This window comes from Erigeron canadensis, chromosome 3, assembly GCF_010389155.1.
Source record: "Erigeron canadensis isolate Cc75 chromosome 3, C_canadensis_v1, whole genome shotgun sequence".
Lineage (NCBI taxonomy): Eukaryota > Viridiplantae > Streptophyta > Magnoliopsida > Asterales > Asteraceae > Erigeron > Erigeron canadensis.
The window spans coordinates 11,618,728-11,633,862 of record NC_057763.1 but is presented as its reverse complement, the minus strand read 5'-3'; positions in this window follow the sequence as shown (position 1 = coordinate 11,633,862).

The following is a 15,135-nucleotide window of genomic DNA, read 5'->3' as shown; positions in this document are numbered from 1 at the left end:
CTAGGCTTATCTGATGGATTTTGTTGTTACAAGAGTTTGATATTGAGATCAAGGATAAGAAAGGGGCTGAAAATTTGGCGACTGATCATTTAAGTCGATTGGAGGACCCAAACTGGGAGGAACTTCGAGATGGGGAGATTAATGATCACTTCCCCGATGAATCTTTAATGTTTATTTCTAACTCTGATGAAGTTCCTTGGTTTGCAGATATTGCTAATTATTTGGTCGCAGGTGAGATACCAAATGATTTCATGTCCCGGCAAAAGAAGAAGCTCATATCGGATGCTAAGCACTATTTTTGGGGTAGTCCATACTTGTTTCGTGTTTGTGCAGATGGTATGGTAAGGAGATGTGTAGCTGGAACTGAGATGAGGGAGATTCTTGATGTTTGTCACTATGGTCCAATTGGAGGTCATTACGGTCCCTCAGTTACTGGTAAGAAAGTGTTTGATGCAGGGTTCTATTGTCCTACATTTTTCAAGGAGGCTCAAACTTTGGTAGAGATGCCTCAACAAAGCATTCAGGTATGTGAGGTTTTTGATATTTGGGGTATAGACTTCATGGGACCATTCCCACCGTCTAATAAGTTTCAATATATTCTTGTCGCCGTTGACTACGTGTCTAAGTGGGCTGAAGCCAAGGCTTTGCCCACGAATGACGCGAGGTTAATCATTGATTTCTTAAAATAGTTATTTTGTCGATTTGGATGCCCTAGAGCTTTGATTAGTGACCGAAGAACCCACTTTGCAAATCATCAACTAGCTAAGGTCATGAAAAGATATGGTGTTGTGCATTATGTTTCTACTTCTTATCACCCACAAACTAGTGGTCAAGTAGAAAACACGAATAGGGCTTTGAAAAGAATATTGGAGAAAACTGTTGGAGATAACCCCAAGGTATGGTCAAAGAAGTTAAATGACGCCTTGTGGGCGTTTAGGACGGGTTTTAAGACGCCGATTGGCACCATGCCATACCGGTTGCTTTATGGTAAGACTTGTCATTTACCTGTTAAGTTAGAGCAAGAGGCGTATTGGGTGTTGAAGAATTTGAATTTGGATATAATGGAAGCTAGTGAACTTAGAATGTTGCAACTTCATGAGCTTGATGAGCTTAGGCTAGGTGCTTATGAGAATTCTAGGCTTTACAAGGAAAGGACCAATATTTGGCATGACAAAAGGATCCGTAGAAAGGAGTTTAAGGTTGGAGCAAAAGTTTTGTTGTTCTTGTCTAAGTTTAAGATCAAGCAACCTAAGCTAACTTCTCGATGGATTGGACCTTTTGTGATTAAGCATGTGTATCCGTCAGGTTATGTTGAGTTTTTAAGCGTAATGGTGACGGGTCGTTCATTGTCAATGGTCATAGGCTTAAGTTGTACTTGGAAGAAGAGCAAGTTGAGGGGATAATCGAGGAGATCCCCATTTTTGAATCCGAAACTTGAAAGTTGGTTGAGTCTAGCTAAAGAGTCATTAATAACTTAAGCGCTTCTCGGGAGGCAACCCGTGTTAGTTTATCGCATTTTATTTTCTTTTCATTAGTTAGTTTTGATTTTGTTTTGTTAAGAAAGTGCAGGTGTAAATTTGATGTGAAGTGGGTTCAAGTATGTGTATTTTGATTTTGTCATACAAAATTTTTCTAAGGAAAAAATGGAGATTCGGAACAGTGAATCCCCACTGCGGCAGTGGGGAAGAATTTGGGTCACTGCGCCACAGTCCCAAAATACTATCCCTCCGGTGTAAAAAGCCCCACTGCGCCGCAGTGGGCGGTTTGACTAGTCAACCAGGGGAGCGTGCTTTATTGCCAGTAAAAAGGGGGGAGTTATTGTTTTTTATCCACAAAATTTTTATCTCCTTTTCTCTTCTATTTGAAACAAAAAAACATCTTCCAACACCCCCCCTTGCTCTAAAAATCATCCCTAATTTCACATTCAAGCTTGTATTTTTCCTTTTTTCTCGTAGATTATCAACTAAATACTATTATCATGGGAAGAGATGTAAGTTTTCTTGATTCTTTTCTTTTTATTTTTCTTTATTTTTGATTTTTAATTTTTAGGGTTTTGAAATGGCAAATTAATTCATGGGTTTTGTTGTTTAAGGGCTATTGATGCTAATGGGGTGGTTAACTTCTCAATACAAACACTTGTTCATCCGAATTTGACTTTGAAATTAAAGTTAGGGTTTTGAAAAAATTAGGGATTTATGGATGAATAAGTATGGGGGGGATTAATGTTTGGTTATGTGGTGATTATTGTTTGTTGTTGTTGATGGAATGATTAATTACCCCTAATTTTTGGTTGCCTGTCGTGATGAAAGCATGAACCTACCCAGATATTCATGCCACTGTGCCGTAGTGGTGGTGTATATGTTGCCACTGCGCTGCAGTGGCCGGCTTGTGACCTGAACGTGATATATGCCTTAGTGTGCCGCAGTAAGGACCACGCAGTCCCACTGCGCCACCTACAGTGGTGATAGGTACTCTGGTAATGCCTTTGATTTCTATGGTATATTTGGGGAGAGACGTGATGGTGACGGTGATGGCGCTCCTTCAGCTTTTCCTCCTCCTGAGTTTTGATCATTGATGGTTTTGGTTATTATTATTGGAACATTTTTACATTTTTACATTTTCAGTCTATCTTTTGATGTGTGTTTATTTGTTTGTAACCACCTTAGTGAGGTGATGTGACTTGTTTCCTTCCCTTTTATGTTGGTTTGATTGAGTAGAATTCTACATTGCAGGGCTTATTTTTATGTATTCGTTAACATTTTATTGTGTGTTCATGGTGATAGCACGTTGATTGTCATATGCATATGCTGGCAGTAAGTTCAGCGCTCATGTTTCTTGTTGGCATCATTCACGCATGGAACACCTTTCATACCCGGCAAGTTTTTCTTTTTCCTTATTTTTGCTTCTTAGTTTACTTTTCCCTATTTCCCTCAGATTGACTTAGTTTATTGGACATTGTCCAACTTAAGTGTGGGGGGGGGGGATGGTAAATAGGAAAAAGTCGGGTATTTTAGAGGAATTTTGAACTTTTGCTTGCTTGTCCTTGTAGTTAATTGCTTTTGTCACCTAATTATACATATAATTGAGCAATGTAACTACACCCTTGGCAAAATTTTAATATGTGGAATATGTTTTGACTGATTAACGTGGCATCTCTTCTGGATTAATAACATTACTAGCATGCTTATAGCACCAAAACACCAAAGTTGTGAGATATTATTGATTCATTGCTAGATATGATAGGTGTTACAGTTTTGGAACTATTAGCCTTGTAAATTTGTCCCTCTCATAGGCTTTTGGATTTATCCGGAAGTAAGGGTTTCTTTTAGAGCTCTGAACTTTGATGTGCAAGTTTGAGGTTGGTTTTCCATTTCTAGAATATTGCATTTGCTATGAGTGTGCCGGTGATTGCGTTGATTCTAGAACTTGTCCTTGTTGATCGTTCCGTTATTTTGCTATATGATGAAGAGGCAAATCTAGATTAATACCTTTATTCTTTGATTCATTCACCTTTTGTTTCGTAAAAATCTGTTATGTGCATGTTTTGTGATGTGCTTAGTAGCTAACTACACTGGTTAGTGAACCACCCGTTGGAAACCCGTATGTTGCACTCACTTTTAGTGCAAAAAACAATAGAAAACATGTTGTCACTAGCCTGTTCTTTGTTAAATCTACCTAAATATAAACCTTTCTTCGCCATACTGATAGTCGAAATCCTGGTGGGTCATTGGTTGCCTTTGCTAGATTGGATGGTTTGGGTTTTGCCTTATTATGTCGGGTCGGGATATTCTCATCAGTTGGGGGTAGTTTGATTTCGTCATGGTTCTTGGATAAAGTCTAAATCGTTCATCTTAGCATCTTTTGTGATGATTTGTCACTATTTCTTAAATTATGTAAGAAAATACCAATTAGTCAGAGTAAAAGTAGCTCACAAAAAAAAAAATGAATAAAAAGAATAAAAGAATTGGAAAAAAAAAAATAGAAAAAATGAAAAATTTGAGCTTGGGCTGTCAGTTGGTATTTCTCCTTTTGTCAAATCATTTTTATGTAAGTTGGTCGTCATTATAACCAACAAAGTGTGCTGAAGTTTAATACGTATATGGTTAGAATGTTTGAAGTTGGCAAGTTGTTTGAAGTCAACATTGATTAGATTTGGTTGATAAGTTGTTTGATGGAGAACTTTTTGGGATGTGGACCGTTGGCAACTAATGACACGGGTTTGTTTGGACTAGACTATTTGTAAAAAATTGTTAAGTGTTGTGTTAGTTCTTTGTTAACACAAATTGTTTTACCAAATTCCTTTGCCTTGTTTAAATGCCCTGTTTAGCCTTAAAATGTTACCTCCCTTAAAGTCCTCTTCTGATAGACGTTATAGGGCGCATGCGCCTTGGCGACTTAGGAACGATCCTTGTACAAGCCTATGGTTAAAAGATTATGCATCACGACTTGGCATTGAGTGATTATTCAAATATTCAACCCCAAGAGTAAGTTAGTTGGAGTAGGATAGGCGATTTGTCACTTATTCGTTTCATTTGTGCTTAGTCGTGTTATTAAGGCTTGTGTATCGGTCAAATATTGTCAAACATTCCGGTTTTCATTTAAGATGAAAACTGCCTAACCATTTATTCTCATTCTTGATTGTGGTTGAGTTTCTTTTTGATTACTGAAATGTGGTTCCATGATGTGCCAAGGAGTTTTATGATTTTCAATTTCGATTTGCTTGAGGACAAGCAAAGCTTAAGTGTGGGGGGATTTGATGTGTCATATTTTATACCATTTCCCACGTGATTTTAGAACCAATCATTCGTAATTTTAATAATTTTATATCGAACTTTCGATGCTTTGAAGGTTTGTTAAGTGTTTTCAGGTTGGAAATTGATTAGACGAATGAATTGGTCGATTTTGATGAGTTATGGAAGAAATGAGAGAAGGACTCGGTTGAAATCAAGCGAAATACGAAGAAAACGAATTCTGGAAGTTGTAACGGCCGTTACTAGAGTAACGGCCGTTATAGAGGGAGTTTGTGGTTTCTCCTGTAACTGGCAGTTACTTCACAAACGGCCGTTAGTAATTAACTAGCGAGTAACGGCCGTTACTCCAGTAACGCCCGTTAGTGATCTAGTACAAGTGTAACGGCAGTTAGCCCACTAACGGCCATTACACGCGTATTTTGTATAAAGGTTCAGTTAGGGTTCTTCACTTGTGACGATTTCTTGGCATAATTTTCATAGTTCTCATATAGTTTTTAACACTTTGGAGCAAACAAGTGGTTGGGGTGTTACATTTTTTCAGCCTTGGATTGTAATCATCATTGCTACCGGATTTTCGTCAATTATTTGGTATAATATGATTTCTTCTCTATTTGTTTGTTCTTGTGTTTTTAATATGAGTAGCTAAATCCTTAGCACCCGCTTGGGTAGTAAGCATGTCATAGGGTCGAATTAATATTGCTTGTAAATGTTGGACAAGGTTTATATGTTTAATCGAAGATCCACATTTATTTAGATTTAAATATTGTTTTCAACTTTTATATTAATTGATTGACAAATGTAATTAAAAGTTCGGGAGAAATCGATGTCATTGTCAATTGATTTATGTAATTGTTAATCGGTCTATAATTAACCTAAAATCGTTGGAGTTCGGGAGAAATCAACGATAAAGATTAAGAACAATTAAATTCAATTTTGAATGTGTAAACGCTTATGATAGAGGGATCTGATTAGGCGAATAAGCAGTTCGGGAGAAAGCTTTTAAAAGATTAAATCATAATATCAACTCAGGTATTTAATGCTTAACTGTTTAGAGTAGAAATTAAGTGCGGGAGCAATAATTATGTTTTGAGCAAATAAAGTTTCAAGTATAACGGGAGTTCATCTTGTCTACATTTTGAGTCGTTCAACAAATGCAAGTAATATTTATACCCGATGATTGGCATGTGAGCTGATCCAAGTAGGTGTTCCTTTTAAATCAGTGTTAAGATTCAACCATCAAATATTCTTTTGTGATTAATCCCACGGGATTACTGACTTTCTTCACTAACTTTTGCAACGTAACAATTCGGTCACAAAACCCCCCTTTTAATCTGAATCATTTTATTGTAACAATTACTTATTAAGTCCTTGTGTTCGACCTCGGTTTACCAAGTCAACTATACTGCATACGAACGGGTTCACTGCCCGCTAGTGTGTAGTAGTCAGTAGCTAGGTATTTCGTGCTCATAAATATAAGACTAGAAAATACACATCAGTGATATGTAGCAACAGATTTTTCTTAACAGGGAACCTGTCTATCGTGAGTTATGCCTTCAGTTTTATTCTAGTTTGAAATTGACTAAGGAATTGAATAAGATCATGGATATTTTTGAAGAAAGGGTTGTTTTGTTTTTCTGTGGGGGACAACAGAGGAGGCTGTCTATAGCTGAATTTGGGTTTTATACTTGTATGTATTCTAGGCAAGAGTTGGATAACCAGGACTTTAGGTAACTTTTGAGACATGGTTTTTATGTCAAAGGTAATTTGGGTGATGGCGAGTCCATTCCACAGTATTGGGGTCGGATTTCTGGAGGAGAGGCTTGGCGTTCTGGTGGGACGGTTAGTGTGTCTAAGATCCACTGTGTTAAGCTTCGGTTGCTTTACAGGATGATAGTTACATTTTTGGTTCAGAGGTCTACTCACTGGGGCAAGGCATACCAGACCAATTTGTGGTTTCTAAAGCTGTTTTCAGAGGGGGCTCCTAGGAAGTTTGCATTGGCCCCGATGGTTGTGATTGATCGCATGTGTAATCATTCTGACTCAGAGTTGGTTTTTGGGCATTTCATCACCCGGATTTACAAGAGGATGGGTGTATTTAATACTTAGGAGTGCCAGACCCATCTGTCTTCACAAGTTAATCAGGAGGATTACCATGTTAAAGAGTTGATTAAGGCAAAGATTGTGAAGAAGGGGCCGGGGAGTGTGCCTAACAGACTGATGGATGACGAGGGAGTTGTTGAGGGTCCACCTCCAGACTTGGAAGCCGATGTGGAGATGGCTGATGCTCCACAGGAACCACCTAGGATGCTTGGTCGTAGCATCCCTGTCCCGAGCCCCTTTGATGTTACACTTTTGGGACGAACAGTTCAGAATATGTACGAGGAGCAGCAGCAGAGCTGTCGGGCATTTAATGAGTACTAGCGGAGGATGGATCAGGATATGACATGGGTTGATTCACAGCAAGTCTACACGAGCTATACATTGGATTATTATCAGCCTTTGTGGAATGCCCAGTATCTCGGTTGGGAGTTTGTTAGACCCGATCCAGTCCCTAAGTTTAGACCACCACCTATTCATGTCCCCACTTATCGCCAAGGTGGTCAGTCGTTCTTTCTTATGAATGCCCCAGGGAACATGTCACCACGGCCCCATGATTTAGGAGGTACTCCTAGACGGCCAGTGCAGTTTGGGTTCTATCAGGGTGGACATGATGCTAGTGGTTCCTCCTCTGTTGTTCCTGATTTTGTTGCAGGTTCTAGTTCTAGTTATGCTAGAGGCGATGCTGGCGGATCTGGAGGTTTTACGGGTGGACATGCAGGTGGAGATGATGGAAGCTCTGGTTCAGGTCAAGAGGGGAGCGCAACTGGGTTACAGACCTTTATGTCCACCCGGTCTCCCATATGGTTATCATGGACAGCTTCAGTGAGATGATGATGTTTCCCATCCGTTCCCGTGGGATAGAGTCATATGTTGGTTGATTTGTGATGATTGTGGTATTTGGATTACTGTACTCTTTATTATTTCTGTTGGTATCCACCCTACGGGGTGATGAAATATTGTACTCGTTTATTTTCTTTCTTTTGTTTTGTTTTGTTTTTTTTTTTTCAGCATGAACACATTAGATAATATGATTTTGCTTGGGAATGTGGTTTTGTTTGTTGATGCAATTGAAACAGGTTTTAAACATTTGATGGCCATTGTGCAACCCAAGTGTGGGGGAAAACCCGTTGGCTTCTCTTCTCATCTATATTCTGTGGCATCAATTTGTTGATTGTGTAATCGTGTGCATATGCTGGCAGTAAGTTCAGCGCATTTTTGTTATTGGTATGTTTGATGCACACACAACTCTCGCACCTTCCGTTTTGTTACAAGTTTGTTTCTCCCGCCAAGCAAAGTGTTCTTCCTTTTTAGGAAGCGCCATTTGTGACGCGGGGTCGACTAACTTGTTTTAAAACGGAATGTGACCTTGTTTCGGTATGTGCTCTAGTTTTTCTTTCTATCTTTCTTACCCCTATTTACCTTTATTTGACCGAATAGGGACATTGAGGGCATTGTCCATCGTAAGTGTGGGGGTGGCAAATAGGTTTAAGCAATCAGATATATCTTTTTTGTTGTTTGCCATTGAAAATTCTACCGGTCTTGTGGATGTGTCCCTCTCATAGGCTTTTGGATTTTATCCAAGGGTAAGGGTTTCTATTTTGAACTCTGAACTATGATGTATATGTTCGAGATTGTGGTTTCGATTTGGTAGGATGATGGAAGATGATATGATCTGAATTTTGTGTTTAGTTTGTCCTTGTGGTAAATTGCTTTTGTCACTTAATTTATGATAACTTAATAAGCAACTTTACTACAAAATTTTTCCTTGGCAAAATTTTAAGCAGTGAAATGTGTTCTAAACGGTTGTTTGGCTAGTCCTTCGAGATCGATAACATTACTTGCATACTCAAATATATCCAAAACACCCAAATTGTAAGATTTCATCATTTCATATATAGTTGTGTTAGGTGTAACAGTTTTGGTTTTATTGCCTAGTAAATATGTCCCTCTCTTAGGCTCTTGGATTTATTCGGGAGTAAGGGTTTCCATTTGGTTTTCCATTTGGTTTTCCATTTCGATGCCCTGCACTAAGATGTGCGTGTTTGAGGTTAATCCATTCCATTTCCGGGTTCTTCTTTTAATATGAGTGTGCCGGTGATGTGTTGATTCTAGAACTTGGCCTGGTGATCGTGACGAGACCGCAGTGAGATCACTTTTGTGATATAATTATATCGGATGACGAATTGGCATTTAGGTTTGACCTATACTTTCTTTTCACTTTTTCTTTTTGTATACACATACCTTTACTATACATACTTTCATACACTGGCATATACATACATTCTTTCTTTCTTTGTACACCTTTGCAATTATACACTTATACATCCCTTATTAACTTAGCCTTTTCCATTGTATATATCCACTCAACTTTACACAAATTATACCTTACTATACCGATAGTCTAAATATGAGGGGGCCATTGATTTTCATTGTTTTTGTTTGGGCGGTTTGGGAGAGCTTCAGTGGATTGTCTAGTGGAATATTCTTGTCTATGGGAATACGTCAATTAGTCAAAGTATTGAGGATTATCTCGGATTGTTCAAAGAAAGTAACTTGTTATAGGCATTGTTTATCATTGTAAGAGGGTGCTTACTAATAGAGTAAAAATGGTTCAGAATAAAGAGATATAAAAAAAAATTTATTTAAAAAAATGTGGGGAAAGAAATTGGGCTACCAGTGGGTATTTCTCAAATTTTATATGTCTAGAAAAATTGTTGTACATTTTGGGCCGAGGAAGTTTGGAAGATTTGGTTGATTATAAGTTGTTTGAAGTTGATACACCACAATGGTATCGGGTTTTGCTTGGCTACTTTCGAGGAGTGTTCGCGGGTAACATTTTATGGGTTAGTGGTTTGTTGGCAATCAATGGTACGGGTGTGATTACTTTCCTTCTTCACTAACCTAAATTTCCCATACTCCATTGTAAATATCTATTATATATAGCCTTAGCCTAATTATACAACCGTCCTTTATGCCTATTTTGATGATGTACTTGGTGCTTACGCCACGTCGGTGGAGCTATGATCCTAGTTCAAGCCTATGGTAAAATAGTATACATCAAGACCGAGCTATGAGTGATTCTTCATATATATTCAACCCCAAAAGTAAGTTCGTTGGAGTAGAATGATTGTGATAGGCTCATTTGTTTCACTTTTTCTTAGTTGTGTTATCGAGGCTTGCGGATTGTTCAGGTGTAGTCAAACATTTCGGGTTTTCATTTAAGATTAAAACTGCTTCACTCAACTTTTTGTCATTTGACATGCTTGGTGTGGCTTCTTTTTGATACTCGTAATTGTTTCTATAGCTTCATTGCCAAGGAATGCTTTTTCTTTAATTCTGGATTTGCTTGAGGAAAATTCTATTTAATTACAATTATCTCCTTACTTTAACGATCGTTAGCTAGTAACCGTTAAATATTAACGACTGTTCGTTTACTTATTCGTGATCCATATTAATTAATAAATCAATTAATATTAACTATATTTGAATCGAGATGTGTGACCCCGTAGGCTTAAATAATTTCCGGACATACGTTCATTTTACGTGATCACATACTAACAATAATAACTTTCGAAATTAAGTGTGATGTTCGGTGTTGCAACAAATTTGGTGTACATGTCAAAAATTATAGTATTGCACAAAAAATTACACCAAATTTGATATACATGTCCATGCTTACACAACTTGATTGTTTGTTCAACTTTAAGTCTTCTGTTACATAATGTATGCATAATGAATACAACTTGATATATTTTCTCCATATACCCCAAAAGAAACCTACGGAAAAGATAGCGTGTGTCGTGGTATGTTTTACGGTTTGTCACTGAAATAATCTTAATAAACAATCAGCTCGATCACAAATCTCTGCGGTAACAAAATATGATTTTGGCCCCTTCTGTAGATCTAGATGTATTATAAAGTAATCAATAGTAATACAGTCTTGTCTTCCATGAGTGGGGAGGTAAGATGTAGATAGTTTTGCCCCTTCTTAAAGATAGAGACACTATTTCAAGTGGACATCCGACCATTTTACAGAGAGCAAGAATCAAACCTTGACCTCTATTGCCATTGGCATTGGGTTTTCTATCTGATCTAACCCTCCAGCCATCTAGGTGTAATATATATTTCAAAAAGGTGTAATATATAAACATATATACAATTTTCCTCTAAAATCGTCGTTTGGTTGACAAGACCGAAAATTCTATATGCGTGAACGGGTCACCTCACTAATGAACCATTAATTATACGGAATCAAACTTAATTGATCATGTTTTTTCATAAATACTTGATAGATATCATTATGTTTTGTTCCTATGTAAGAAGCTTCTTTGTAGTTCACATCCAAGTCGATCTATTCCTTAATTAGATCAGATAAAAAAAAAATGAAATAAGATAAAAAAAAATCGGTCCTCTTGTCAATTGGATCAACAAAACCGGACTTATTATAATAATGCATTACTGCCTGCAATGGTCTTAATTAATAATTCATGAAATCTCATGTTTCTGGCAGTATTAGTTGGGACTAGAACCTTTCAAATATATAAATTTGCACATACACATAAATCTTACTGACAAATGACCCTCGATTAGCAAACCGGAACTAAACAAATCATATTTATGTGTTAGCTACGTACCGACGTTAATTTGTCCACGGTGATCCCGTTACGAGTATTAATTAACTAGTGCTCAGACCCGTCTGGACGGGTAATCTCAAAATATATAAATCTTATAATAATTGTAAAACAAAAAGTGTCGTACCAATATTACAACTTAACAAAAATGAAAGCTAAATAAGAAACATATGAAAATTAACTCCATATAAAATATTGATTCCAATTTATCCTTTCTTTTCAACTTTAGTTAAATAAAAAGAGAAATAAAAAGTGTATGATCAATATCACAACTTAATTCATACGAAAGATAAAGAAGAAACATATGAAAATTAAATCCATATAAATATTAATTTCAGTTTACCTCTTTTTTTTCAACTTTAGTAAAATAAAAGATAAATAAAAAGTGTAGAGTATATAATTTGAAACATACATAACAATTCATTAATAAATACCATCTTGAACATTCTGATTTTCATCGAGTTGTTCATAACACGGAGTCGTAGATGATGGTTAATATGTGTTGGCTTATAAGATTTTTTTTATTAAAGATCGGTCATTTTTTATTAAATAAAGATTAAAAAAATAGAGCATTAATAAAGAAGGAGTATTAGGCTAAAGGAAATGGATTAGAATGTCAAGTGTATCCCAATTTCTCTTTTAGTTATATTAGAAATAGATGGTTTATGTTGTGTAACAATTGGTCAAACAAGGCAATGCCACAACTATTTTTAATGGTTTGTATAACTATTTTATATGAGTTATCCGCTAATAATATCAACGAATTTTGTAAAAATATCAAAATCTAGAAACCAAGAGTAAGAATAATTAAAAGTTGCCTTTTATTTTAAATAATTCTTACACTTGATTCCTAAAGTCGATCATTCATGCAGAGTCAGTTCCTATTTTGCGCAAATTATCGGTTTTAAAAGACAAGATAGAACACTAGTACATTAGAAATTTAAACCATGATTCAAGTGGAGTAAGACAAGGGTCATGATCTTGATGGTGTGTCTGTTATGGGCTGTGTGTGAAGTGAGTGTTTTACTCCATCTGCTGTGGAGGCTTTAGAGCAACCCAAGATTCTTAAATTTTGAAGCACATGATGTTAAAGGCTAAGGCTCCTTTTATGGACCACTATGCAAGTTTTATTTATTAGGATTTTTAAATTTTGGATTTGCCATCATAAAGAATAGTATTTTTAGAAGCTCAAGACATGTTTATTTAGAGGGATAATGACATACGAATGTGACCTATGACAAAATAGTTATGTAATGTAGTAACCTATTTAGGTGGCTATGTAAAGTATGTATCTATGTTTTTTTGGCTATAATATGTAAAAACCTTTTTATTTGGGTCAATTAATATAAGGACCTATGTATTTTTTTTTTTTGCTATGCTATATAAGGTCCGTACACATTTTACATTGTATAACCAAAAAAACATAGGTGCATACATTACATAGCCACCCGAATAGATCACTACATTACATAACCATTTTATCATAAATTGTTACATTTATATACCATTTTGTCATATTTAAATATTGGAGCACATGATCCTTAAAGGTTACCTCATTTTTTTTTTCTTTCTCAAAGAGTAAGTGTATAAGTTTTGATGCATGAGATTCAAATTGTTGTTTTCTTGAGCTGTATTTATTTCGGTTTTAGAAAAAAGACTAACCATTTCAAAAGTGAAATGATATGAACTTTATTCTATGGAATCGGTCATGAACTTTTAGCAATAGTGGTTGCAGCTACTCGTTTGAAACTAGTATGAGGTAAAAATAATAACCAAGATACTTGTATATCACTGAAAATACATTACAATAATTTTTTAAACAATAATTATCAAAATCACAAACCATAGCTTGCAATTCTAAACTCGTTAGCCATGGCTTGAAATTTTACAAAATCACAAACAACGGCTTACCCATTTTTGCAAAATGGCAATACCATGGGTTGCGAAATCACATGTCATGATTTGCGATTTTTATTAATATTTTATGAAAATTCGAAAAAAGTTGGATGCTATTGTGTTATTTTTAATAATAATAATTAAGTATTAAAGTTATTTTTTTTATTTTTTATATTGAATTGATATTGAAATATATTGTATATAAGGTTAAGTGCAAAAATCATCCATGTGGTTTGTCGAAACTGCATTTTTCATCTATCTATTAACATTCCGGCCAAAATCATTCCTGTGGTTTGCACTTGATCCTTGCTTCTGTTAAGTGTCTCACATGCGTGTCACGTGAGGGGTATTTTCGTCCACCAGACCTAAATATACTTATTTTATATAAAATAAACTCTTCCTTATTACTGATAATAAGTTTTTCCCTCTTTTCTTTCCCTCCTAATTTCTCGCTCCCTTTCCCTCTTTCTCCCACGTAAAAACGTTTCCCCACGGTCGTGAAACTTTTTAACGCGGGAGAAAGAGGGAAAAAGGAGGAAAAATTTCGGAGGGAGAAATTATTAGGGAAATAAAAGAGGGAAAAACCTATTATTATTATCTTTTGTTGGGTCGAAAATCGACCAAGTGTGATTTGTTCAGAAATAGTTGAAGTTCAGTGAAGACACTTGTACAGAATTCTAAAGTCGTACAGAATTCAGTGAAGACACTTGTACAACTTGTGAGATATACTCAAAGTAATTCTTACGAGTATTTCCAAGTTAATAGATCACTTGTATTTCAAGGTTGTTTAGATATTTTCACACTTGTGATTATCTTTGTTCCGCAACGACCTTTGTATTTGTTTATATCAATAAATCAAATACATTGAAAAGTACATCGTGTCTCAATGTCAAATACTTGATTAGATATATTATTTATATAGTTTCAGCAGTTTAGTTTCTTGCAATTACTTTCAGTGTTTGTACTTTATCGTCTCATATTCATAATCTGGATCGCACTCTCTACCGGTCAATTTCCAGTTTAGTGTTGCTTGCCAGTCGGGTTTACTTAATATACTTGAATTGCATCTTGTTGTAGGGACTCACGTCTTTAATAAGGCGGGGGTTTTCCTTTATATAATAAGTATATTTAGGTCTGGTGGACAAAAATACCCCTCACGTGACACGCATGTGGGGGCACTTAACAGAAGCAGGGACTAAGTGCAAACCGGATGATTTTGGCCAAAAACTTACCGGAGGGATGAAAATTGCAATTTCAACTAACCACATGGATAATTTTTGCAATTAATCCTTGTATATATTATCATTGTTATAACTTGTGTCATTTTACGTAGGAAAAGGAGGAGGATTCCCTCAAGTTATTTTTATAACTTGAGTCAAGTTGAAGAAATCTTGACCCTTGATTAAAAATCAAGGGCTAAGATTCAATCATTATCTTTGAATCTTGATCATTGATTTTCATCTAAAGGCCAAGATTAACCTTAATATGACTAGTCATGTTAGTTTAACTTGAGAGAATCCCTTTCAGAAAAGAAATAACAAAACTAAATCTACTGCAAAATGGCTTCCTAATTGCGTTAAATTTTGTATCATATAAATCTATTGAATACCTTTCACATGACAAATTCTCAATCTCAGCAACATAAATGACAGAAGGTAAGGTATTGGTCTCTTCGGTTGATCAATAGAACGAAGGAAAAAGCTCAGTGTACAGGCAAACATAGCACAATATACAAAAGAAATTTCTGAATTTCGGTA